A 24,453-nucleotide genomic window follows, 5' to 3' on the forward strand; every position below is an offset into this window, starting at 1 on the left:
AGAGATCGTAGATTCTAACCTGGGTTGGAAGCTTTCTTTGATTATCTAGGACATGTAGGGAGACAGAGAAGAAGAGCAGAGCCAGGTTCTCATATTAGGACATGCAAGACAGCTCCACGGAACACGTCTCATATGCCAGGCTGAGGAACTTGAGTTTGCTTTTCTTGACAAAGAGGAATAATCGAAAGTTTTCTGCTGAAAAGTAATATAATCATAATTATCATTTTCATATCAATAAATAAAATAGAGAAAGATATATTGGTGGTATGGAGTCTCAGGAGAAGGCTACTAATATAATCAGTGAGACAGGTACACCTGTAGGCATATTGGGAGCACGTAAATTGCATCTTTGTGCCTGTGAGGTAGGCACCATTTACCATTTTTGCAATGGAGAAGCCAGTGGTGAGTTGAGGTAAACTATCTGTAGTCACTAAGAATTTAGAGGCAACTCTGGCATCTGCCCTAAACCCTAACATTTCTTTCTAACAATTCAGCCCTCTTTTTTCTTCTTAGCAGAAAGCAAAAACAGAAGAAATAACAAATATTTATTGGCCAATTCTTCCTCCTCAAATGCTAACAATTATTATTTAAAAATACTTATTCTGGTATCTCACGCATTTTATGTTTTCAGTAATTAAAATCAATAGGGATTAACCTTGTGTAGCAGTTTACGAGTATGCAAGCTTATAACAGTAAGATTAATTTTAATTGCCACTTTCTCTTTTAACTTATAAGCAGCATTCCAAACTGAGATGTTTACAGAAGTGGGGTGAGAGAGGGGAGGGAAGGGAAGCTATTTTCTTTTTTACATAAAACTTCTAAGGAAATCATAACAGAGCCATTAAAATTCCATCAAGGCCAAGCCCCAAACCATCTTGTTGTGGGAGAAGGGACCTGACAGTAGATAGTTCAGAAATACTACAGAAATTCCAGACACAAGGAATGAATTTAAGGACAACCTGCATCTTTGGAGGCCCGGTTCTACAGGGCAACTAGAATTCTGTTCATAGCACCTTAATGCTCTGATTCTGATGTCAGATAAAAATGGGTTTGAACATCAGCTCTGCCCTTACTGACAGGACCTTGAAGAAGTTATGCAGCTTTACTTTCCTCCTTTGAGTACCAATGGCAGCACTTCCTTCATCAAAGGGCTGTTTCAAGGAGTAAATAATTTAAACCATGTAAATGACTTTGACCAGTGTTCAGCCAAAAGCGTTTGTTGAATACACTGTAGCTGTTATCATAATCACCCATAAAGAAATCAGAATCAGAGCTAAAGGAACTTCAGAGAACATCTGAACACTGCCTGATTTTGAAGTTGAAAAATTTGAGGCCTAGACATAAAGTATTTGCCCAGATCACACAGCTCATCCATACCAGAGCCAGAACTGTAACCAGATCATGTAGATTCTGGTCTGGTGTCTTTTCCACTAAAACTAAAAACATATCAACTTCAGCGTTGCAAGATATACTGATATACTATGAGTTATTTTACAGCAGATGCAGGGTGGGTCTGTCTGGCATAAATGTATGTGAAGCAGAAAGTCAAGTATTTGGATGTGCCCAGGGGAATGGGTGGAATAAATAAGGGTAAGCCTCATAATGGCACAGACTGAAGAATCAAGAGCAATTATAATGGGTACTGCTCTCTTTCACGTCTGCGTTCTTTGGGATTGATGGAACTTTCCACAAAGGAAGCTGATTCCTTGGAAAGACGGTGTGAGACACATGCCCTGAACTCCAGAGCGCAGAGCAGCTGAAGCAGCTGTTCAGCCCCCAGCCCCACTGCTGAGCACCCCCTTCACCTTCAGGCCCACAGAGCACTGCGGGCGGCATCTGACCCGCCGGCACCTTCCCTCCTCCTGCGTGAGCCAGCAGTGTGGGCGCTCATCTAAGATGAGCGATAACGACAGCGTCATCTGTAAAAACTCTGCCACTGACGCGCATGCAACAGCAGCTTATGACAATGAAAAAGAGTCACATAGCCGACGGCGACGTCCATATGTGTAGTAAATAACTGTGTGAATCAGTGTCTGGCTCATCTTCAGGAGAGGAGAAAAATCTCCCATCCGGTCTTTGCTCCAGCCCTGCCAGTTTCAACATTACTCATTTTCAATAGAGACAGGCTTAGCTCTGTTTTAACACAAAAGAAATAAAAGTGGTAATATTACTTTAAATGGAAGAGGGATTGTCACAATCCAGTCTATTTATTTTTTGCTTAGAAGTCTCCACATTTGATTAAAACAAGTCACCTCTGATTCTTTGTTCTTCCGTGTTATTCTTCCATCCTATTTTATTCTTACGTGTTAGGCTGGACTCCTGAATTGGATCATCCTTGAGGTCCCTTTCATTCTGCATAATATTGTAACACTGAGCTCAACTGTTTAATGTTTAATTGTATGTATATATCTAACTGTATTTCTCTGTGAACTATTACTAGCCAGCCCATAATGGGTAAGATTCCCACTGGTCTAGAAATAATCTTTAGGAAAATATCTTAGGAGTGTAGGTAATTTTACAGAACTGTTGAGAACTAGATCGCCTCTTGGAACATGGAGAAAATAAAAGTTGTATCTAAGGATCAAGAGAAAGGAAGAAATAGAATAATAATACTTTATACTAAAAACATTTTATAGCTTCCCAAGGACTTCTGTATGCTGCTTTATATAATCTTCACAAAACCCCAAGTACATATTTTCTTTTTTTCCTGAAATTCTGCAATTCAGAGAGTTAATGGAGCTTGCCAAGACCACACAACTTCAGCCACAACCAACACGAAGGCCTTTTAATTTCAAATCCAAATAGATCTCCAAGACTTGTCTATCTGCCTTTTGATGAGGGGATGGTATTCCCCAATCAAAAGCATACTTTTAATGAAGGAAAGATCATGTTAAAGTTCTCTATTTTAGTGATTCAGGTAAGTATATCAATAGAAATGCAAACTAAATATAATCTGTTTACTAATACAAACATGCAACTAAAGAATAAAAATGGTTCTGGAATGAAAGAAACAATATGGATGAGAAGACTTCCTGTAATAGAGAGATTAAGAATAGGGTTGGGAAAAGAATCATATAGGAGTTAAACTTTTTCTTTATTTTTTCAAAAGAATATATATACCAAATATGGAAAAAAATTGACCAAGAATTGGCCAACTGGCATGTGACCACATAAGTGTTCATTATATTTTTTCCTTTACTTTCTCTGTATATTTGGTATACTTCACTGAATTTCTCTTTAGATAATACATGGTGAGTGATCACATGCCTATTTTACTGTGCCTAGTCATGTGCATCCACACAGTGAGGGAGACTGGCGCATTTGCCCTTTTTAACCATTGCCACATCCTACTACTTGGATATCTTTTTGTGGTTTTGTTTGATTCTATAGTTTGTGAGTTCAGATGGTTTCACAGTTTACTGCTTAAGATTATTAGGAGATAAAAAACACTGAGAGATCATAATCATGAGGGATTAGGTAAATGAAAGTTACCACATTTAGTTATTCAATAATTTGGCTATTTGTCCCACTACAGTGCAATTAAAACAGGATAAAGTTCTCCCTCTAGCAAACAACGATTACTGGGTAATGACTATATTACACTATTATTTATCATTTTCTATTTGCTTGATTTTAATTCACTGTTATGCTCTTTTCCATGAACAATGTAAGGGGGAATTTTACAGAATTGTTCAAAACTAAATTGGGGAACTTTCCTTTCTAACCATTCAATGCTTTGGTTTGAGGAACTTAAGATTCATGAAGAAAAAAAAAATTTGGAAAAAATTCTCCCAATGAGATAATGTATTTAGCAAAACAAGTCTTTCTATGAACAGAGGAAATACTTATTACCAGACTAAGATAAATCTTAAACACTGACAACTAGATCTATGATAACCATAAAATAATGTGATGTGGCATTCATTTTCAGTTATAAAAAGAAATCTATAATACTGGCATGGAAAGACTGTCAATTTATTCAGGCTGCTGTAACAAAATACCAGATTGTGTGAATTAGAAACAACAGATATTTATTTCTTACAGTTCTGGAGGCTGGACATTTAAGAGCAAAAGGTGTCAGTATGGTTGACTTCTGGCGAGAAGCCTCACCCTGGTCCACAGTCGGAGCCTTCTGGCTGTGTCCTCACAGGGTATAAAGGGCAAGGGAGATCTGCGGGGTCTCCTTTATTAGGCCCTGCTGCCATTCATCAGGGCTCCACCCTCAAGACCCAAGCTCTTCCCAAAGGCCCCACCTCTAAATACCATCATCTCTAGCTGTTATGATTTCAACATATGAATTTTAGGGGGACACGAGCACTCAGACCGTAGCAAAAATGTTAGGCATATTTTAATATTTTTCCTTTCTGCTATTTCTGGCACTTGAGAATGCTGAAAGAGCAGAGGCAGTTTGTCGCATTTTTACAAAGTATTTGAATTTTAACTTGTGATGCATTCATTTCCCTTATGGCTAAGAACTTCTCTCAGTCTAAATATCTACTTTATTTAATACTTAAGTTTATGCCTATAACTCCTGTTTGTGATCAGGTTTTGGCTGTGGTCTTTTTCTTACCACGCTGCACAGAGACATTGTCCATCCACACAATCCTATGATTCCTACTGGTCCATAAGCATCTCCAATTCGAAACTGTTCATTATATCTGAGGCAGACTAAGTCAGTTCTTTCCATTCCTCCTTACAGTGGCAGCTTAACATATAAGTTTAATTATCTTCCTTGCCCATTATCAACCCTCTCTCATCTCACGTTTTGATCAAGATTTTCATCATTCTGAGATGTGCAATTTAAAAGTATGCTTCAAATCTACACTTTTCATCCAAACCAGTATCAGCTACTATCCCAATAATCCTTCTAGTTCAATGCTGACAACACCATTCCACAATTATTGAGAAGAGGGGAAACTGGTACTTGATTGCATCCCTGATCACACAGGCTTGGATGATTTACATGACCTTGCAGATTCTGATGTGCTGCACTTGGAAGATTCCTGAGAGAGCTCCCCTGCTGGTACAGACCCAAGGAGGCAGCCATGTGGAAAGGATGCAGGTGTGTAACTGGACCCTACAGTTCCATCTCGCCTATGGAATGAAAGCCTTAATAGCCAAGGAAGGGGCAACAAAAACTGTCTCCCACAGGTCACTGGTGCAAATCCATTGTATCTGAAGGAAGGGAACAGAAAATAATCCTCTACTCCTGGGAAAGGGGAGGAATAAACACTGGACCCAGAATGACAGCTGTCAGAGGGGCTGATGAACTTGTGCATACAATGTATGTAAAGACTGAGGCTTAAGTAGAACATCAGAGAATGTCTTTGTCACTGTCACCACGAGGGTAACAATGATTAAGTAAAAACAAACTTTGACTATAGTTAGAGGAGCCGTAAGAAACACACTCCTTTGAGGTACAGTATCAAGAGATGTAAAGCTGGGCAGGGAGCTGCCACTGAGACAAGCCCTCCAACAAACCAGCCCCTACTAAACACCAGCCATCACAGAGGAAATTGAAGGCTGTCCAACGGGGTAGCCATAGTAATAACAGAGCTCAAGCTTAGAACAACGTCTGGATGGATCATACAAACCTGCATACTATACTCCTAGCAGAGGAAAAGTACGCCAGTTTCTAAGAATAAAAACTATTCATGGCACTCTATGCTATCCTACAAAACGTGCCTTTTCACAAAAATGAAAAGGCATACTAAAAGAAAAGTAAAAAGCAATACACTCCTTAGAGATAAACTAACAGAATTAGATCCAGGTATGATGAGAGTTATTGCAAGTCTTTCACAGGGAATTTAAAATAAGTATGGTTAACATGTCAAAAGTTCTAAGGAAAAAGTACGCCAGTTCAGATGGATAACTTCAGCCGAGAATAGAAGCTGTAGGAAAGGGTAAAATGGAAATTATATATTATTACTTTCCTTTATTTTTACGGTAACCTTCTATGGGTGATATGTGCTAATAGTTTTCCCACTGTGGGTATTACTTTAAAGTTTCCTTTTGAAGTAATTTTAAGAAAAACAGTCAGACACTTTAAAGATAAATACGAAGTAATAATGTTACAGGAGCTTTGCACTCTATGTGTCATTTGAAGTTTATTGGAAAAAAAATAAAAGGAAGAAAATTGGGACAGAAAGGGGTTTGAGGAACAATTATTTTCCAGCATATTGAATGAGCCTGTAATAATCAATGGTCTTCAAGTTTGGGTAGGTAGGGGCACTAAAAAGGTCTGCAGATCCATGCCACAATTGGCAATTAAAATAATATATACATGAATCATAAGACATGCCCTTGTAGGGATTATAATATGCCACTACAAAATATGCAACTTTGACATAAGGGTTATTTTTGAGCTGAAGGCAGCTGAGAAGCATACAAGAACAACTCTGCCTGAAAGCAGAGGATACAATTTCCTTTACGAAGATGTTTCCCTTCCCAGTTCCAGGGAGGGGAGAATGAATCTTATCACCAGAGAGAGCACCAAGTCTGCAGAAACAGAACCTTACTGAATAACTCCTATCTTGCATTAGTTTCCTCCGATAGAGTTACCTTCCCACAATTTAACCCCCTAAATGCTTAAACCCCTCTTCCTTTGTCTTGTTACAACCCCACAAATGTACGGCTCTTTGTTAAAATGCTGCATAAGCTCCTGCCTAACCACTTTAGATCTTTGCTATGATTCTATGTAGCCTCCCACCCCATGTATACGTAATAAACTGTTATCTCCTGATCATCTGTCTTTTGTCAGTTTAATTCATTGATCTCAGCCACAGAACCTAAAAGAGTAGAGGGAAACTTCTGCCTCCCCTAGACCCTCCTAAACTTTCATAAAATCTAACGGGACATGCTCTGGAATTGTCACTCACTTTGTTGCTGTAAAAACTTTTTTGCCCTCTTTCTCCAGAAGAAAAAACACAGTTGGTCAAAGACTATTCTTTCCTGAATACTACAGGGGCTCTGAGTTGACTGATCCTAGAAATGAGACTCCAAAATTTTGCAGTCCAAGGGGCCTGACTACCTGGTGACACAGAAGAATTAAATTCTAGAGAAGAATCAAAACTTCCCAGCTTCAACTCTTGACTGACTGCAGAGAAATAGGAACCTGGTTTAATCAGTAAAGAAAGCAGATTTTACCTTAAAGATATGAGCTCTACAATAATAAGGTTCCAGTGTGTTTTGCTTGGTCATTTTCTGAATACAACACCTAGAGGATAACCATTTAACTCTTCTGCTATTTATTTAAGTCACTTGAGAGGTGAGCACACTGACTTCCTAAAAACTTCAAATTGACCTCCTAGTGATTCTATAAACAGAAGAAATAGAATGAACAAAGGCTAGAAGACTGAGTCATCCTGCAGAGAAATCTTTCAAATGCAGTGTATTTGCCTTGTTTTCCACTTTACAGTCTGAAGAAAAACAGATGAATGTAAGGAAAGAAGCTGTATAAAGCTGTTCTTTGGGGCTGTTATTTTCACAACTGTTTCTGCAAGAGGAAGATACCCAAATCAGATATATGTAAAAATATAACATAGATATTTTTTATATATATAAAATAACACCCATACACGGATGGGCATTAACATTAGCAAATTAATGTATCATGCTTTTGTTAGCATTTCTGTTCTCCAATGCAATGACTCAGCTAAGTGCCTTCCGTTTTTAACTTTTATTTTCAGACTCTGAAAAAGATTGCTGGGTCTACTTTCTTCCAGGACATGCAAATGTTATGAATCCAAACATATTTGAGAAATGTAAACATACTTGTATTGACTAAGGACTGTAACCAAGGATGAAGCTTTGATTTGAGTTTTTTAAAAATGTGCTTTATTATTTCAAAATCTGTTCATGTGCAACATTTCATTTAACCATCAAAACCCTGTGAGGTAGATATCACTTTAATTCTTATTTGATTAATAGAGAACCTACAGTACAAAGAGTTAGCTATTGTGTCACATTTTAACAAAGGATACAGCTGGTTATAAACCATAGATTCAGACTGTGAGTAGCTATTTTGTGCCGTGTATGTTGCTGGGTGGTAGAGGAGAAGGAAAACTACAGCAGGCAGAGTGCCAATATTTGGGTGAAACAGAGTAGTAAGGAGGCAGACAATAAACCATTAAAATACAGTATTGTTCTTAGGAAGAAATTAAGTCCAAGATGCTACAGAAATGCATGTTTTTTTTAAAAAGAGAGCTATGTGTGTGTTACAGGTTAGCTGTGTGTGTGTGTTACGAAGGGTTACCAAAAAGCGGATAATTAAAACTGTAAGGACAGGTGAGGTTAGCTAGGTGAAGAGCTGCCCAGGGCAATCCAGGCAGCAGCATAAGGAGATTTCTGCAGGATTGTGGGACCCTGGAATCCACAAATGGTGCAGGTGGCTGGAGCGTAAGGCACAAGAGTGGCAACTAAGGAGACTATAGATGTGAGCAGCCAGCCAGATTATGGAAGATTCTGATGTAAAGCTGAGAAATTGGAAGGGAGCCTGAAGCAATGGGAAGCCATGAAGGTATCTTAGTAAGCATATAACTTTCTTAGATTGTTGAAGAAAGACAACACTCGGACAGCAGTGGGGAAAAGAGCATAGAGATGGGTAGAACAGGAGGCAAGTAAATTAGTTTTTTGATGAACAATTATTTTCTAGTATATTGAATGAAGATGAAGCTGTTCAGGGTCTCTGTTAGGGACAGTGCAGATGCTGAGAAGAAAAAGGGTCCCAAAGATAAGAAGGCAAATATAGAACCCAGGACAACCCCAAGTTTTCAGACTTGAGTCACTAGGTAGACACACTAAAGATAGAAAAGGTTGACGGAGTTCAATTTCGGATATGCTAAATTTGAAGGTTCAACGGGACAATCAGTAGAGTGAGATACAGGAATCTAGAGGAAGGAAGCCTAAGCTAAAATTATATTTTAGTTTTGTCAGTGTTTACATAAGCAAGCAAAGAGGCTTAAAATCATCCGAGTATTGAAAGTGAAAACAGAAAATACCCGAAGATAAACCTCTGGGTGAAAATAACATGAAAAGAAGCCTGAGATATTTTTTTGTGGAAAAATCTGGAAAACTCACAAAAAAAGGCAGACACTTTTGAGTAGGGTGGAGTGGTCACAGGGATGAGGGACTGCAGTACAATTAAGGCACTCTTAGCAGAGCATACCACGGTGACTCTAGGGACACCCTTAGTAAGGTGGTGCAGATAGAAGCCTGTAAATCCTGGGCCTGGATGCTCTAACTACAGATTCCGGTATTCCACTAGCCCTTTCTGTTTTTTAAAAACATGATTTTTATAAGCTATTCAGATTGTTTCTTCTGAGCAGATTAGTTTAGCTGGTGAGAATTTAGTGCTAATGAGGTGAAAGTTCTCTCTCAACGATGTGCTTGCACTCTGCACCCTGATGATGGCCTTGTAAATTTGCACCTTTTGACTGAATAGAGAAAATTAGGAGCTGTAGAGGCTCAGAAACCTCATTATCATGTGCAAACTATAGGTCACAGATCAATAGTATCCACTTTGCATGAAAGGATAGGGCTCTTAACAATGGGCGAAATAGTGCAAATCTCCAGAGATGCCAAATGTGGAGATACAAATTGTGCTATATTCCAAGGTTTCTAACCAGAACTTGCACAGCAGCCCCCCAGCCCCCACTGTTCTAAGTTACATGATGACAGGAATAGTCTAAGTCCCAGTGTAAAATACTCAGGGGAACCCTCTTCTCATTTTGTTGCCCATATTCCACATGCTGTTTAACCACTCTTACCCTAAAACTCTCCTTCAGTCAACACGTATTTATTGAACCTGTCCTTTATGCCAGGTGTAAAAGTGCTTTGAGGCCTTAATGATCAGAACCATCCTGCCTTCAGGGGGCTCACAATTTGATAACAGGCAGATGAACAGTAATACACTTGTCTTGCCACATCTTCCTCTATGGTGGAACTCTTAACACATCCTTCCACTTTGTGCTCAGGCATCATTCCTTTCTGAGGCCTTTAACGATATGGTCGACAGTAGAAGCTTCCCCCTCTGACACTCTCCTACAGTACCCTTCACAGGTTCTTATTAAAAGTCCTTGCCATGCCCTATAACAGCAGTTGTCAGCTGTCTAGCACCCTGTTCAGAGTGGTCTCCATGGGAGAAGGGATTTTCTGGATGTTTCTTTCCCAGAGCCTAACCTCTTAAACTCAGTTCCTGACACAGGACTGCTAAAAGTCTTCCATGAATATAAATTATTATAACACAATGAATGTGTCATAAAAGTAATATAAATGAAGTTCTCTAAGAGAAGAAGTAACATTTCACCCGGGTATAGAAGAATCAGTAGGATATGGATGTGCAGAAAGGGAGGGAGGGAGGGAGGGATTCCATGTAGAGGAATCAGTGCAAGCAAAGCAAATGTCTCATAGGAGCTTTCGGACAGCGGGTGAAGGAAGCTCAAGGGAAAGACTGAGGCGGGCTCAGAATCTATCTGTAGACAACTCTGTAAACCAAGTCCAGGGTTTTGCTTACCCATAACCACGGTCACATTCAAGTACAAATTCATTTCTACAGCTCTAAGAATAGGCAAGTTTTTACATCTTTATAATAATGACTAATATAAGAGAAGCAAAATCAGGCTTTGCCCTCAATAGACATCCACTTCCATATAGAGCTGCTTGGGAGCTCTTTCAACTTAACGGACACAGATTCAGAGATGGCCCATCAAAGGGTGTGAAGGTCATGTCAGGAGGTCAGGACGTTTCCATCAGGGAGACTCTATGGCTTCAGCATGGAGTGGTGGTCCCTGTTCATCAGTAGGGACAGTGGGGGGAAATCTTCCAGTTCCAACAAGGGCCAGCAAGGAGTGGCAGTCTCACAGGCAGGAGTGCCAGTCATGAAGACTGTCCACAGACGGTGACTGTAACAGTGACGCAGAAAGGTGCAGGGGCCATAAAGGGTATGACTTTACTGATGCCTGGAGTATTTCCAAGAGTTCCTGTTTCAGGAATCCCATTTGATCTTGGCCACTTGTTAGATCACTTGGTAATAGTAAAACTCCCAAACATGGAATATGCTGCCTCCAATCCATTAGGAGGCTAATCGGGTGTTGAGTCACTTTTGTTTTAGGTGGTGGCTGCAAGGCCAGTAGTTTGCTCTTAATGAGCTGGTGAATATCATTTTGGGCTGACACCCCTATAGTCTCCAGAGGGCTTTACAAAAGGCCCATCTATCTTTAGTTGACTACTTAAATGCATACAAATGCGAGCAGTTTTCTTGGTGGGCCCACTCTAAAATGATTATGTACTCATCCAAAATGTGCTTAATACTGTCAGGAGAGAAAAAAAAAATTGCACTATAAATGAAACAAGAATGTCAAAATGCTGATATATGTTGATATTAAGAATGTATATGTTGACATTATAGGTTGTATATAGAGTGGTATATTATATTATCTTTCTCTTGTGTATGATCAAAATTTTCAAACTAAGAATTATTTTTTAAAGGCAATATAATGAAATGTTTGGACTTCTACAGGCAATTCACATTATGTTAGGGGTCCCCCAGCCCACTGATGGTACCTCACTATACTGTATATAGTTCACTCTATCTGGAGTTCTGGACAGTCACAGACACTAGATATGCCATGCTAAAGAAGGCAGACTTGGACTATTCTTCACGGAAGAGTATGGGAAAATAGATGGTCAAAGGCTGCAGCCCGAGTGCCAGTAATGGATGCAATTTGTTAAGTCACAAGTTACGATATATGTCACTGTGGAAACAATGGTGGACACATCTCTGTATCGACAGATCTGACAATGAATAGTGAAGACTAACAGTGACTTTTTTTAAAACTAGTCAGATAATGGTGTTAAACTGAGAAATAGTGTTGTATAACATCCCTGCCTGCACTGAGTCTTTTATACGGAGCCTAATTCATTCCTCTACTCCTGGAAAGCAGTATTGTTTCAATCACATGACTGTGGCAACTTTTAGGATTATGGTCCCTACTCAGCAATGGCCCTGGCCAAATGTAATAGAATCCATCAGTGGGGGTCATAATGATTTAGTCCAAGTACGTTGTCCTCTCACTAGTGCTAGATTAAAGGAACTCAGAAAGTCCAAATCAAGTATACATTCTAACAAAAGAACAGTAAGACAGTCCAGATAAAATAACCAGCAACAGCTTTATAAGCTCCAATATAGAAGGTCTTATATGAGGCCTCCCCCTGTTACAGGGAATGAGAAATGGAGCCTGACAGGAACAATGGGAAATGGAACCTGGGGCAAGGCTGGCCTTAGCTCTACCATGGTTTCCTGCTGAGCTTGCCCCTGTATGTCTCGTAAGTGTGTCCTGGGCCTTTGCAAAGGTCATAATCTTCTCTGTGCTCCCATCTGCCTTCCTGACCTATGGGTGCAGCTGCTATAGGACAAGTTGCTTAGGCTGTATGTGCTGACCTGTGTGCCCACTTTCCTGCTGGATCTTCCCGGCTCGGCTGAGACAAGCCTTATGACAGTCATTTGTTGGTTTGGTTGATTTTACCCTGAGGCTAATCTACTCTTCTGGAATTTCCAGATGATCCTTTTACTTCTGGGCTTTAGTGGTCTGGGAACCTACAGACTTAATAGCTTATGAATATCACAACTATCCAGGTATGAGATATTTTAGTTGGATCGGTGACCTGGTCACTCGGAGTCTGTGGTGGCCTATGGCCAGTCTGCTTCCCTGGTCACCAGCCATTCTGGCAGTCTGCAGTCACCACCAGAAGGATGCTCTACTACCAGGATGGCCTAGTATAGTTCTTTCATCCATCCCTTAAAACCATATGGCTATAAAATATGGTATGTCCACTGTGGTCAGCAATAACTATATGAGGGACACAGGAACATGCTAGTGGCAAATATACTTGGTAAGGTTAACTAGGGAAATTTACGGGCAGGTAAGGAGCCAAGCATATGTAATCCTGTAAGCCTTCCCTAACCCATAGGGAGGGGTGCTGGAGCCAGGCACTGCTGGATTCATACAGAGTGCTCTGGAGAAGGACTCTGATTTTCCCACTATGCATATGCATATGGTAGATGCGAGTGGGGAGGCGGTCCCTAGTTGACTATGTAACAGGGGGAGCTTCCTGGCTGGGAACAAGGCCTTTTCATACCTGAGTGCAGCTCGATGAGTTTGCACACTAATGCTCTTGATATCAGCTAAGGGCCCTGGCTTCCTGTAAACTAACTGCCCTGCTGAAAAGCTCACTGTGAAGCTCCCAGGAGGGGAAAGGCAGGGAACCCAGCAGGACTGTAGGAGACAAAATATTTGTCTATTCTCACTTACTGCATATTTCTGCCATCTGTGCTTCTACCTGCTGCCTCATTAGACCAATGCTTTCTATACAATTGTCTTCATACTTCTCATATAAGAGTAACCTGGGGGGGCTTGTTAAAAATTCCCCAATCTGAATGCTACTAAATCTGACCAGAAGAGGATGAAGCCCAGAAATCTTCTATTTTAACAGGCTTCCCAAAAAACACTCAGGGACACTGAAATCGGAGAACGACTATTCCAGACCAGTATTTCTTGAGTGCACCTGTTCACTTGGGACTCTTGTTCAAAAGACAGATTCCCATCTCTCATTTTGGACCTACTGAATCAGACCCTCCAAGGAAATTTTCAGTGGTCGGGGACCATATCTAATTCATCTTCACATTAACTCTAGACTAATGCTCCTCAAACAGTAAGTATTAAAAATATTAACTGAATGGTGGCCAGAAATATAGTAGTAAGTCTTTTTAACAACTTATTTAAGAGGTGATGAAAAAAAATTAGAGCAGAAGTGTATATATTTTTTCAAACAGTGAAAAATTACTTTCCCAGGAGAAGTAGTCTGAAAGGAAGAACAATCAAAATAAAACTGATCTTAGGAGTTAAAAAAAAAAGAAGAGAATTTCACAATTAACACAGCATATATTTCAGACTTAATACAAGCATATATTTTGGGGAGATCGTGTGGGGCAGTGGCAAGGAGCATTCACTCTCTCTGCTAACAGGAAGTGTGACACTGAGAGTCAGTTTAAATCACAAGCTAAGGGTAAGGTCAAATCATTCTTGGCTTAAAACTGAATGAACGTTGAGTGAGAGTAACTGGTGTAGTTTTTTCTATCAAGGGGTGTGGTGATAAGAGGAAGGAGACAGAAAAGGCAATAATTCAAACAATAACAAAGTGAAGAAAATGCTTCATTAATGATAAAGGGGGTATCTGTAGATCAAGGTGAAGAAGTCAGTGGAAAGAGAAAATTTGAAAGCATAAGTTAAATGTAGTTGGAAAGAAAAGGACTATATTTAGGAGAAAGAAGAATCTTAAGACTAGAAAAATATCTGTTGTTTGTTATTACAGGACCTTTACATAATCCCCTATGTGGAACCCTAGACAGGGACTTTTTGTGAATCCCATTAGGCCAAAGCCTACATTTACAAAACTGAAGTGGGCCTTCATGACCTTTATCTCTACAGGTCAATTCTCAGGCCATACTACTACTATATAATAAGAAGAAAGATGAATCCGAGTTCCCCCTAAATTCTGGAGTATTCCTTGTCTGTGTCATGCACCTCTAGGCTTTCTCAGGATAGCAGTCCGGATAGGAGAAATAAAGCCTTCCAAGTATAAGATGGCACCAGGATTGTTCTTGCCATCATTTCTGCATAACACAGTTAACCCAGGTTTTCCAGAATAAAGCGTACTTAAATCTGAAACCTGAAGAATTAGTAGAAACTAGGCAGTCAGTGAAGAAAGGATTGTTCCAGAAGGTGAAATGGTAAATGTAATTGCCCAGAGGAAACAGAGTGCTTTTGAATGATTAAAAGTTCAGTGTGGTTATAATAAATTATCAGAGTAGTGATGCAAGATGAGGTAAGGAAGTAGAGGAAGAAACCAGACATTGCAGAATCCCTGAGGTCCTAATAGGGATTTTTGGATTTTATCCTCAGAGCAATAGAAAACATTGAGGAATTTTATACAGGATCCGGAAGGCTTTGACATGTATTTTTAGAAAAACATCACTTGGGGTCATAATATAGAACACCGATTGCAGAAGAATATAGCAGGAGCCGGGAGTCTTGTAGAGTTCTGTTGATATAATCCAAATGAGGAAACACATGGCCTGAATTCCTTCAGTGGAAGTAACGGTAGAGAAAGGTCAATAAATTAGAGAGATAGGAGGGAGGAGGAATTATTCTTTTCTTTATAAATCTTCTTTTCCTATAGGACGGAAAAACTTTCCACCCATATTTCCAGTATGCCTTCTCTCACAGCTTTTTAGCTTCTTCCTAAGAAAGGACTGGCTCACATTATGGGTCAAAGCCTAAAGTATTATATGAACTATGTATACCCTTATATATATAGTGTTTCAAGTTATTATGTCTTACTAGTGTTTCGAGTTATTATGTCTTAATGAACAATGGCACTGGTGTGTTCTCATTTTTCACTTTCTGCCTCCAGAAGATGAGCATAACAGCCTGCTACCTGGGGCAAGCTGGCAAATCTTATCCAGATAGTGGGATTCTGGGCCCCTTTTGAAGTCCAGCCTCAAAAGTTAGCCTGTTCCTCACAGACAAGCCTGAATATATAGACCCCAATGTGGGAGAAGGCAAGAGGTACCAATTAACAACAAATGTTCTGATGAAATTTCCATGGAGGAGTCCTATTTTATGGTTTGGATGAAGATTATTGGGGACAGAGGTGGGGACCTGTCACTCTTTTGTCAGGTGGCTAATGGAAACATGGTTTCCTCTGCAGTCATTTTACCCCAAATGGACAAAAAAAGTGAGACTTCACCTAAACTACTCTTCTTCAATCTGCTTTCATCCGAGACATTCTTTGTGGATGGTAGGGAAGAAGACAAATACTAGGTATTTGCTCAACTATTGGTTAAATGATCAATATCAGTCAGGATAGACTGGTTTATATTATAAAAATAAACAAACCCCAGATGTTGACAGGTTAACACATCAGAAGTTTATTTCTCACTCTGGTCTATGTCCAATGTGGGCTGATGGGAGTCTGCTCCTCACAGCTTCTCAGGGACCTGGAATATTACAGCTTTACATCAGCTTATGCCTCCCAGATCGCTGTAGACATGCGAAGGGATATGATGAATCCCTTATTGGCTTTTAAAAGATCCACTGGAAAGGAACACATGTCACACACTTGTCATCCAAAGACTTACCTTCAAAATATGGTGTGGAAATGCTGTCCCGCTGCAAATCTGGATAGCGGAAGCTATAAATTCTTGGTGCACATCACTAATACCTACCATGGGATACCTTGTTTTCCATTTGACTGCTGCTTCTTTAGTTTACGTTTACATGATTGAGAAATTCAGAATAGCAAACAAGAGAAGAATAGGTTTCAGGGAACAAAATCCCATCCCAGATGCCTTTCAATACTTAAGAGAGAATTAAATGAAGTTGATGACTAGTTATTAGGGAGAAGGGAGGGAGAAGGAGCAGGTGGTGGTGCCGCAGAATTAAGGGACATGGTGATCCATGTTCCCATGGAACTTCTTCAAATTCTATATGATAATATACTCCCAAATACTGCCACATTACATCACAAATCCCAGGATAGGAGAAATATTTATGACTTCTAGAATTGTGATAGATATAATACCCAATAGTACATAAAGTTAGCTACATTTTGAAACATTTCATAGGTGTATATTTTTCATAGGTGCAAAATTTCTTAAAGAAAATGATATGTGCTGTTTCATGGAAAGATCAACAATTATGGTGTAAAATCACATTATTTCCCTTATCCCCACCCAACACCAACCTGCCCCAGCACTTCTCACCCCACTTTAGTGTCACTACACCTTGGGGCCATTCATAGGGATACAGAACATAAGCGAAAGAGGAGGGTTTAGAAACAAAACAAGTTCAGTCTTCATGAAGTTGAATGCTAGTGGCCTACGACATCTCTGAGCGGAAATGTCAATAGGCAATGAGGCATGTGGGTTTGAATCTCAGGGGAGTGATGTAGGTGACAGATACATATTTAAGCATCAACAGCATATAGATAGTAATTAAACTATGGAAGTTAATATTCTCATTTCTTCTCCCACAGACAGACTTCTGAGTGTTATCATTTCTCTTAGAGGCCTCAGGATAGATTCAAAAAGTTCTCTCTTAAAGGAACAATCTTAGTTTTATATTCCAAGTCATAAAACTTATGATTTTTTCTATTTCTTAATGCATAACGGATCAGCTGGAGGCTGAACTGTTACTATTTTGAGGTGACAGTGGAGTCCTAGGTGAAATCAGATAACAAGAGAAAGTGTTATGGAAGTGCCCATCAGGTAAATTTCCAGAATGCATTTTTTATTTGTAGAATATTTTTTAAAAGCTTTTGTCTATGTAATATTGAGAATATATAAGAATATAATTAGGTAAGTTTTGCTTATTTGATAGAACTGTTTTTTTCAGAACCAGTAATACACAGAGACTAATAAAGGCATTTATGTCCTTCAAATGTTTGTGTTTTCCTCTGTATGTCCTTCTTTGAAGTAACTTAACCCTCCCCATCCAGAAGTATTCATTCAGATACTCTTACTTTGCTTCATTTTACTTCTTTGCTACAACCTCATGAATATAGGTCTCTTTGGAAAACATCTATTACTTACAGGGTGTGTGTGTGTGTGTGTGTGTGTGTGTGTATCAGACCTCCCGTCTTGTATATTTAATCAATCAATAAATATAAATCAATGAAAGAAGTTCTTGAAGAAAGAAGAGAAAATCAAAGATAAAAATGGAGCAATACTCATGCCTTGAACTTTAACATTTTTGGTAATTATGTCTACTGTTTTGGGAGAGGAAAGAAATAATTTATCTCTGACTATTCTTTACGCATCCTGTCTTCTCTAATAATATTCTCTTACCAATTTATATTCCTCCCTCTTAAATATTTAAATGCTTTCTAATTTTCCATCCAGTGTGTGTACCTAGGCAGATGCAGCATGTTTAATTAAAGGATTTGCCTTTACCTAGAGCTTATAATAGGTTTTTTTTAACTACTTTAGAAAAATCTTGCAAAAACAAATTATTATAATGCTAAATTGAGTTTCAAATTTAAACAAAGTATCTGGAGTTATGTTTATTGCTGTGATGACAGGGTTCTCAGGATTATCTTTGGTCTTTTCTCCCCTTTAGAGTACCTGAATGACCAAAATAGATTTGTGACTACTTATGGAAATGCAGAAGAGATTATTGAAACTATAAAAGGTTCTAGAGGTCTTCAAATTCAAAAACTTTGTTTTTTTTTTTTTTCAAAATATGAAGGCAGAAAACAACAAGGAAGGATAGCAATGTAAGAAAAGGCATGTTACTGGAGGACAAAATTTGCACAATTTACTCTCTCATCAATGCTTTTTCCACAATTTCATTCTGCATGAGTATTTAATTAGTAACAAAATACTTTTCTATTATAAAAGAATATCTGACATCTTTTAGGACTAATTTTCTGTTTCTTCTCAATAATTGAAGGCTCTTACTTATCAAAAACTGTTTCATTGTTAACTTTTTTTCTCTTCCGTAATCAATCTTTTATACTATAATCCCTAATCCTTAATCGGCTAAGAAAACATTCAAGTGTATTGTCCTCATATACAAATCCATGTGCTCACAGGAGGTCCTGAGGGAATTTATAAAGATAAGTTTGGAAATCAAGATAGGCTGTGGTAGTCACAGATTCTTAATCTGCCTCTCAAGTAAACCTATAGGGAAAATAATGGGGTTAGTTTGTCATACCTCTGTTCTTTCTAAATTTATACTGGACACTGATAATGCCAATTTCTCTTGTAAGAGCAACTAGCTGTCTAAAAATCCATTCTATAGAGTTGTATTGGATTGTTTGTTTTTTATTTTTAGTCAAGCACATGAAGTTTTCATGTCATTTTTGGGATCCACATTCTCTTTCTTAAAATTAAAAACAAACATAAAGACAAAGCAAAACAAAACAGAGTTGTTTTCATATCTTTGGACTGATGAATAAGTGGACCATGGCATCTGCCAGCAATAAATTCTCTCAGTTTAATGTCTCTGACAAAGCACTTTGTCTTCATTTTTTAAGGATATTTAATCTGGGCATAGAATTTTCACTTGGCAGGTTTTTTTCTGTTGATCCTTTCAATAGTGTTCCACTGTCAGTTGGCTTACATTGCCAATAGAGTTGACAGTGATTGCTCCCTTTTTACCCCTGACAGTCTTAAATAGTTTGTTCTTCATCACTGAGTTTCAGCAATTGTACTACAGTTTACCATGGTGTAAGTTTTTGTCTTTTCTGTTTGAATATTTGAATATTTTGTTTCTTTGAAGTTCTTGGATTTGTGTGTTTAGAGTTTCCTTCAAATTTGGAAAAGTTTCAGCCATTAATTCTTCAAATATTTTTCTATCATCCTTCTAATTCCAACTTACTTGTTAGACAGACAGATCTTTTCCAATAGTCTACTGCTGTCGTTGTTCAGTTTTTTCTATTTCTTTTCTCATTTTGATAGTCCTATTGCTATATCTTTGAGCTTACTGATTTTTTTCTGCAGTGTCTAATCTGCTACAAAGTCACCTAGTGATTGCTCTTTTACTTTAAATACTGTGTTTTTGATCACCAGAAGTAGCACTTGCCTCTTTTTAAATATCTTCTACTTCTCTTCTGATATGCCCACATAAAACTTAGCAAATGCCTCCCTTTAATTCTTAATCATATCTTTATAGCATTTTAAAAGTTTTTACCTGTTAATTTCTTTATTTATCTCCTTTCTGAGTCTATTTCTATTGACTGGATTTTTTCCCAGCTATGGGTCACATTTTCCTGTTTACTTACATGTCTGGTGATTTTCACATTTGTTATCTGACTTGTAGGTGTTGTGTTGTCTGGATTTTAATATTTTTTTTATAGTGTATGGAATTTTGTTTTGGCTGGCAATTATGCTACTTGTAAATTTGATTGATATTTTCAAGGTTTGTCTGGAAAGATCTCTTAGAGCTTTTAATCCACAGCTGTTTTAGCCATGCTTCTAACGCTAAAATTTCTATTAAATGCACTAGTGTTCCAGGGGGTATTTTCTACTCTGGATAAACTTGAAAGTGTCCCAACCCCATGTGACCTTTGGGAATTGCTAACCTTTCAGCTTCTCCAACATTCTTTGCCTGCCTTCATGGACTTTCACCCTAGGTATGCACAGTTTCTTTTTTGGCAACATACTCAAGGCGACCCCGTGCAGATTTCTGGAATGTTCTTGCTGCATAGCTGCCTGTTTTGAAGTAATCAGCTTTGGAAATTCTGAGTTTTTTTCCTGAAACCAGATCTTTCTTTTCTCAACTTAGCAAATACCTCGTACTCTGCTTGGGCTCCCTTCCTCTGCACCAGCAGAGTGACTTGAAACCTGGTACAAGTAGAGAGCTACCTTTTTGTTTCTCCGTTCTTAAGGATCACAGATCTGTGTCCACTTGCCTAATAACTGAAAGTAGTCCAGTTTTTCAGTTTTTATGATAGAAAGACATAAAATCATAGCATCAGTACCATCAGTATCTTTATTTTTCTATGCAATATCAACCCACATGCTACCCAGAGCTTTTATGACGCAGTATTTCTTAATATTGTTTATGGAATTTTCTAACAAGCTTCTGGTCCCATGTGTACATTTTTATATGGCCTCTTTTTCTTTTTTATCTGACCAGAAGGTATCAATAGAAAGTTTTCAAACAACCAAAAAGGCATGTGTTCTGTCCCCCAATGGGCCCTAATCAATTTATTGACTTCTCTGTTGACTAGATTGGTGTCCAGTCATGCCACCAGAAAGAACAGCTAAGTTTGAAGATGGGAGGCTAGGACAACTCTATCAATGCCTGACCTACAGATATTTTTTCAATACCTTTAATTTTAAGTTGCATCCTCATTTCTTAATGGTGAAATTGTGAAATAACAATCTTAAGACTGATAAATCATTGTTTTTCTCACTCCAGAGCAACTTTATATGAGCATTAAATTTTCAGGGCATCAAGGGCTAGACCAAACGAGCAAAGGTGTAGTGGCCTAATTACATGTTCTCTGAGGAAGGGTCTCTTCCTGCTTTTAAATGAGGAACTGATTCTTTGTCTTATTTTTCAGCAGAATAGATAGAGTTGAAGAGGAAATGGAATTGCAACAGAAGCCAGTAGTAGCGCACATAAAAGGCTTCCTTCTCTAACTCTGTTTTATACAACCTTCTTCTGTAATGGCCACAAAGTTTCAGAAAACCATAACTACTTCCATGATAAGTGACAGAAATGAGGTCTAAGCACATCACCACAAGCAGTAGCATGCCAGCTGTAACTTCCACTAACAGAACCTTAGGTGTCTGAAAATCGGGAACTTCATTTCTTGGTCTCTTCCTCTAGCCATTTATATGTTTTTTCCTAAAGGAATATTTCCTGCATTGCCATTACTGTTGAGTTCCAAAATTATTGCCATATTGTGGGTATCCCGGGTTTATATGCAGCAATATCAGGTATTACAAAGAAAAATAATGGTAACATATTAACCCCCAAATTCCCAAAATTCTCTAGATTCCTCTCTTTCTGCAAATCTTGCCAAGGGACATTAACTCATTTTCATTTTTTTTGTTTTGAGATCTACAGCTACATCTACATCTACGTCTATATATGGTTTTTTCCTGCAAACAACTATCCAAATCTGTCTCTTTGAAGCATTAAAGAAGATACTGTGTTTAAATGAAATTCAGTATGTGTTCTGCCCAATTTTGGCCTGGGTAATTCAGAAGTAAGTGAAAGTCTTAAGCAGCCCATCTTTTAACCTCTAATGTGTTCAGATTTTTGAGGCTATCTATAAACATGTGATGTTCTTTTTTTTCTCCCCACAAATTCTACTTTCCATTTCTCAGTCTGCAATAACCATCTTATTTTAAATAACTTGTGCATTTCCAGAGTTGTGGAAGCCCTATAAGTCTAAGTACTCTGAGATATTGTTGAGGTGATGAATATAGGACTGACAAACAGGAGAAAGAAATGGGAGGGGGAGCAGTGAATAAAGAGAAGTGGAGAGGAAAACAAAGGCATTTATAGGTCAAAACTTGAAGCATCTGTGGAAATTGGTGTCAGAGAAACTTCAAAAGATATGAATATGTATTTATTTATGCTTCTTTCAAATATGCACTTTTGCAAAAGCAAGCCATCAAAGGCTTATGATGTAACAGTTGACGTATTTTCAAAGAAATGTTCAGTTCTTGACATTATTAAGGCTTTCTTATGTCCATTAACACCTACCCACTGTTCTACTGATGACTCTATTAAACAGTTGGCATTATAGATGACAGCTACCATCTTTTGTCACTTTATACCATTTGCTCAGCAGCTACTATTTGTCAATCATTATATTAGTGACATAAACAATACAAGCTTTTGATACAGGAAATGCCACCAGGTTTTGAAGCATTGTGTGAAAGATGTAAAGAGAAAGACTGGGAGGTAAAGCCTTACTTAGAAATAAAACAAAAGAGAAGACAAAGTAGGAGAAAATAAAAAGAAAAATAAATTTTAAGCCTCTATGAAACGAGCAGTCTGTTCAATGTAAAGAAGTCATAATCTAAAACCTGTATTTGAAAACCTTCCAAGAACAATAACCAAAATAAATTTTAAAATAAAAATATACCCAACTAAAGCACATACATAATCAATATTAAGTAACATATGTTATGACTAAAGATGGCACTTCAACCAGTAGATATTGTAAGTTCGCTGGATTTGCTCCACTTGACCGCTCAGATTCTGCCTCTCATGCGCTAGGTGGGCTCCAATTGTTGGCCAATATCTGGGTGGAACTGGCCACAAAATGGCACTGGAAGATCAGAGTGGGATGAGAGAGCCAAAGATTTCTTCCTTCCCTGCCTCGGTCAAACAGTAGCTAAGGCCCTCCATGAGTTCAGGTCCTGCTGGGCATCTCGACTGCCACTGTTCCAACTCTTCCTAGAGTATTGCTGCCTCTCTGCTCCCTTCAACCTTACTAGCAATCTACAGCTAGTCTCAGGATTTTACTGATTATCTGAACCAGTGCATTGTTTTTTGCCCAGAATTCTGTTGAGTACTTCCTTCACTACAGTCTCTTAATTTGAATTGGGGGTGTATTTTGTTTCCTACCAGAGACCTGACTGATAAAACAGGTTTGTTATGTTCATTACAGAGGATTCCATTTGTCTTCCATTGTAAAAAAAAATAAGTACATAAATATAACTGTGTGGGTGTTTATGTAAACACAAACACTTCAATATAGCTCACCTGACAGAACACAGACCGGAAAATCTGCAACATCAGTGAAGTCAAGTTGATACAGAACATTGATATCAAAACAGACACACAGTTCCAAAGGCACTGAGCTGCTGTTTCTGGAATGGATATCAAAAGGGCCGGCCAGGTTTTTGTTCTACTCCTAAGACTTGCTAGCCAGAGTGATTTTTAGAAGAATCACAAAATCACAGCATGCTGGGTTTTGGTGTATAGAGTTCATTAAGGGCTTTATAGTTATAAATTTATCATATTGGTGAATTCCCCTCATTTTTGTTAAGTGGTGATTAAGCCTGTATTTGAACACTACCCACCCATGGTAAGAGTGAACCGGTTCTCGAGGTAGGCCATTACAAATTTGAACAGTTTCAGCTATGGGAAACGTTTCCCTCATGTTCACAGAAAGATTTCCTCTTACAACTGACCCCACTGGTTCCACCCATCAGTGCCATTCTCAATCTGTCTGATCTCATTGCCACATGACAGTTTTCAAATATCTGAATGCAGTTATTATGATCTTATTGAATTTCTTCTTTTCAACTTTTTTAACAGCTTGCCAAACCACTCCTCAGTATCATGGTCAGACAGTAATTAAAATGAATTTATCTCTATTTCCCCAGCTCTTGTCTGTCTCCCTGAGAAAATTCCCTTTATCAGCACGTGCTCATTTGCAACCAGTTTGTCCAGACTACTCAAGCCACCTCGCTCTCTCAGACTTTTTCCAAAAGCTTCCTGTGTTCCTGCACAAGTTCCTCATTCTCCTCACATATTAGAGCCATCCGTCTGCAGACACACAGATGGCTAGAAATCAAATCTTGCCTAATTGGCCATGAATTTATCTATGCTTGACTATGATCATTCTTTATTTATCCAGACAGGATTATATCCAGGTCCATATAGAAATGGGGGAGAAGTGTTTGGTTTTATGCATTTTATTATCTCACCCTAGCTTTATAGGGGATACTTACTGCCCCAAATAATTGATCCATGAACAATATTGTGCCTCTCTCAGGTACCAATCAGGGTTGAGGAGGTGGGATTTCCATTTTGTCAGATATCTACTCTATTAAGAGGTTCTTCTCACAGACTTTGGAACCACTTTCCAATTTTTCACTAATCCCTCTAATAATATCTGCATCAATTGTTTTGTTCTATT

This window comes from Manis javanica, chromosome 6 (assembly GCF_040802235.1).
Source record: "Manis javanica isolate MJ-LG chromosome 6, MJ_LKY, whole genome shotgun sequence".
In the NCBI taxonomy this organism is placed as follows: domain Eukaryota; kingdom Metazoa; phylum Chordata; class Mammalia; order Pholidota; family Manidae; genus Manis; species Manis javanica.